Genomic DNA, 4,577 nt, shown 5'->3' on the forward strand with positions numbered 1-4,577 from the left:
TTTTTGGTTTTTCTCCGGTACCAGGAACTGAACTCACGACCTTGCGCTTGCCAGGCAGACGCTTTGCCGCTGAGCTAAATCCCCAGCCCCTTTTCAATTTAACTGAAAAATGCCCATCAAAGAAAAATGGATAAATTTTCATATATTCTAACAAGTGAGTATTAATATCAATTAAAGTGAATAAAATAGAACTATAGGTATTAACACGTATATATCACAAAAATGAAACTTTAACAAAATCAAGCTGCATAAAGAATGATGCATTGAGATGTTGTTTGGATACTTACAAACCAACATCATAGAATTGAAGGCTATATACTTTATAGTCAACTATGTCATAGGTGGAATAGATACTACCAATTTGGGATAGTGACTTCCACAAGATAAAGACAGAGGTATGATATTTCCATCTGTAATACCTTTTTGTTAGTTTGGTTTAATTTAATTTTTTGTTTTGAGTTTAGCTGTTTAATGTTTTCATCATGTTTTGAAGGACTAAAATATTTTATAATTAGCAAAAATTATTTTCGTTCATTATTGCTGTATTGGTTTTTGCCCAGAGAGAAACTATCTGCTTCAAGGGGAGTTAATCTTCTGGTCCTTAATGATGAAAATCCTACTTTATTAGTTTATTTACCCCAGTTCTGACTTTTATTTTCAGAGAAAAGCATAAAACTTGAAAATGTGTGAAGGCAGCTCAGACATAGCACTACTGAAATGTATTTTGTAATTTTATAATGTTCCTCCATCAGTTTAGATTATAATAATGTAAAGTAAGCATGTCTGTTTATTCCTCCACCCCTCCACACTTTTATTGCTAAGGATGGCACAGATACAAGAAATTATATGACATGATGCAGGTGGGATTTTAAAATGGCTAAAGAAGTAAAGTTTGGTTTTTGTATACATATTTTTATTTTTGGGTTTTTTTTCACTCGATGTTCTGGCTTCTCAAACTTTGTCTAAGGAGTAGTAGCCCTGAGACTGACACACTTCTAAATATTTCATGTTCTAAAACTACTACCTCTTCCCAAGAAATAAGTTCAAAAGCATTACTTAAGTGGGACAGACTTCAGCACGATAAAAGGGCAGGATATGCTGTGTATCAGACAGGATACCTTGGGATACTATCTATAAATTTAATCAACTGAATAAATCACCGTGCCATGAAGTTGTTCTTGTAATAGTAAAAGTGAAAATCAGACTTATTTCTAAAACATTTCCCATTTCTAAAATTTGCATAATTCTACTTTATCTTACCTTTCATTCTACCTTATTTTCAGTTTTGCAAAATGTTACTAGGAAGTGGTCAGTAAAAATAGTAGAAGCAACAAAGATGTAAGAGCTGCAAGATCCCTTTTTTAAACAATTTCACCTAGAAACAGATAAATGAAACAAAAGGCAGAACACTACACAATAAAATATGTGAAATTCGATGTCTTCTTCAAAGAAACTTACTATATGTAAGGTATATGATATATATATGATATATTTAATCTATAAGCCTTGTAATATTGAAACACAAGTGTTAATAAATTCTATTTTATGTTGATAACATAAAGGCTCAGATAAATCAAGGAAAATATCAAAGTTACCCAGACGGTAGGATGGGGAGCTGTAGCTCCGCCTGGTTGGATACAGACAGTGTTTATTTCCCAATTGTTCATTGCTTCACACATACATGCTCCTTTTTACAGCCTCGATTTGGTTTCTTAAAATTATTTATTGAACAAAAACATAACCTAGTATTATATGCCTATTGCATCTAAACACAAATAAGGAAGTGAATGCAAAAATGCCTCTTTAATTTCTCTTTCACTGCAGCAAATTCTGACCTCTTCCTTCACCACTTAGGGTCTTGTAGCATATATTGTCCTCTGACCTTTTTTTGGTGATCTCTTTTTAATGGAAAAAACACTATTTAGTGATTATTTCATCTCTGTTCATATAAAGCTACCTCAATAGTCCATATCAGAATCGATTTAATTTTTTTTATTTTGTGCAAGTTTCCCCCTAGTTTTTCCTATAAGCAATGCTGAAGGAACACCTTTGCATGTATAACTTTGAAGTCGCATGCAAAGGTCTTGGCCAGGATAGTCTCCTAGAAGTCGGGTCCTGCATCCTTTGACCTCCTGAACTCCAAAGCATGTCCTTTCAATTACACTCTCTCCAAATTTAATTATTTGACCTGTTCCTTCTTTTCCTTTGGGAAGGTTTTTTGCTAATGATCTGCTCTGAGGTTTGCTTCCTTACTAAATTCTGCCTCTGTGTCTCTGCCTCTTTAAAAGTTATATGAGATTAATTATTTCTTTGCAACTTTTGTCTTAAAATTGAACATTAAAAATCAATTATATAACAAAATCAATTATAAAGCCAAACAGCCCTGTGTGCTAATGGCTTGTGTTTCATTATTATAGAAATGTGTTCCAAGAATAATTATTCTTTTAACTTGTTTTATCTTACAGGGATTGTGTAGAATTGACAAACTAGGATTAACCCTTGGGATTGCAATGTCTTTTTGTTGCTGTGATTTTCTTTGAATTGATAGAGTTTTAATAGTGATTCAGAGATTAAAGAGAGAGTATATGGTAAAAGTAAGAGTAAGTTTTTGTTTTTCCCTTAAAATTTGTTAGAACTTCAGCTCCACCGCTTATTAATTAATTGGCTCTGAGAAAACCAAATTATTTGAGTTTTTAGTGCCTTAATATTTTGTGTTCAGAGTAGGGGTAATGATAATAATTACAAAAATAATAATAATCAATATTTTAAAATTTGGTAAGGCAATATTTTCCAAAGTGATTTATCTTGAAGTTATTTTCTTATTTCATAGGACAAAGTCCTTTAATCGGAAAGTTAGAGGGAAGCCAGAAAGAACTCCATACTATTGTGCAGGGTTCAGACTGAAGCGCCAGCAAAGGTGCGCGCCACCTTTCAAGGATCAGCTGGTAGGCTGGGGTCCAATTGATCATCATCTCAGCCCTAGTGTCATAGCTCTGGAATCTTGCTGGCTGAGCGATGGTCTCACCTCTAGGAGAGATTGTTTGTCTCTGCTGGTCTCAGTCAAGTAGGGTTTTGACATCCTGGAATCCAAGTGATCACAGGTTCAGGAAAATGATTCAGGAAAACTCCTGAGCATAGTTAGATGTCCCTTGAAGTCCTTCATCTAGGTGTCCTTAATCACAAATGGTGTGGGATTATGTAAATTTAGGACTAATTCACCTTGCTTTTCCAGCTCTTAAACCCTCCCAGTATGATTAAAATAAGTACATGTGGAGCTGAGAAAGGATTCCACCCAAAGTTTTAAGACAACAAAGGACATAAAATATTGAAGGGTTGTTCTGCTTTTAGCTACTCATTGGGCATCTGCAGGACAAGTGAAGAATCATAGATCATAGCAAAAATGGCTCTTAAGTCTCACTGTCCCAGAAGAAAAAAAAACAAATCAAGCTTGTAGTAAGCAGTAGGTAAGGACCCAGGATTTTGCCTGTTCTCCAGCTCTATGGTGGTCCCTGACTATGACCCGACTGTGTTATTTTCCATGTATAAACTTTATTTTCCTTTATCTGATGGATGAAGAGACAAAGACTTTTAAAATGTGAACTATTTTACTGTTTTGGTTATACTTTCTTATTGGGTGTTTAAGACTGAGTAAGTAATCAAAGCTAGCTTTCTTTTACTGTGAAGGTCATTCAAGATTTCTTATAGCTTACTTTTAGGGATACTTTAGAAGCATTTTAGTTCCCTCAGATCTTAACCACTTGAGTTTTCTGTCATTATGGGCCACAATCTTGTTTGACCCCAACAATCCCCCTGCTGAGAAGGTTGGATAACTCACTAGACTTACAGGGACTTTCAGAAGGATGCTTTTGTGCCCCATGTCTTGGATGACCTTGGAGAGCGAGGACCAATATACTGGCTGTCCTTTTAATCTTTCTTAAAGCAGGAGTAGTAATCTTATTTTAGTTTCTTCTGGATACAGAAAGTCAGTGTTGTAGCCCTTCAATTGTACAGGGAATGTCATATCATTTAAAAATACTGTTAAATGGTGCATGCCTGTAATCCCAGCACTCAGAAGGCTGAGGCAGGACAGTCATTGCAGGTTCAAGGCCAATTTGGGCTGCAAAGTGAGTTCAAGGCCAACCTGAATTGCATAGTGAAATCATGTCTCAAAAAGACTATACATATATATATATATTTATTTGTATTTATATTTCTATATATAGACTATATATTATATACATAGTCAGGGAAAGTTTTTGAGGGGTGAGATTTATGAGAGTTAATTTGAATTTATAAGGTTAACTACAATTTCAAAAATATTAGCATAGAAAAGAGTCAGGAAAAGTTGTCTTTTAAATGTGCTCCTGAGCAATGTTAACAGATGACGGTTACAAAGTTTTATAAGGATAATACAAAATAAGGATAATAAGAGCAAAACAAATCTATTAGCATAATAGTTTAAGCAACACAAGAAGACTAGCTCTGTCAGAATTAGAATACACTTAAATAGAAATAAATATATACACATTTAAGTAAACATATATACCTTTAAATAGAAATAGAAAAGTTGGAACCGG

The sequence above is a fragment of the Chinchilla lanigera genome, unplaced genomic scaffold, assembly GCF_000276665.1.
Source record: "Chinchilla lanigera isolate Chin_1 unplaced genomic scaffold, ChiLan1.0 scaffold00090, whole genome shotgun sequence".
NCBI classification, from domain to species: domain Eukaryota; kingdom Metazoa; phylum Chordata; class Mammalia; order Rodentia; family Chinchillidae; genus Chinchilla; species Chinchilla lanigera.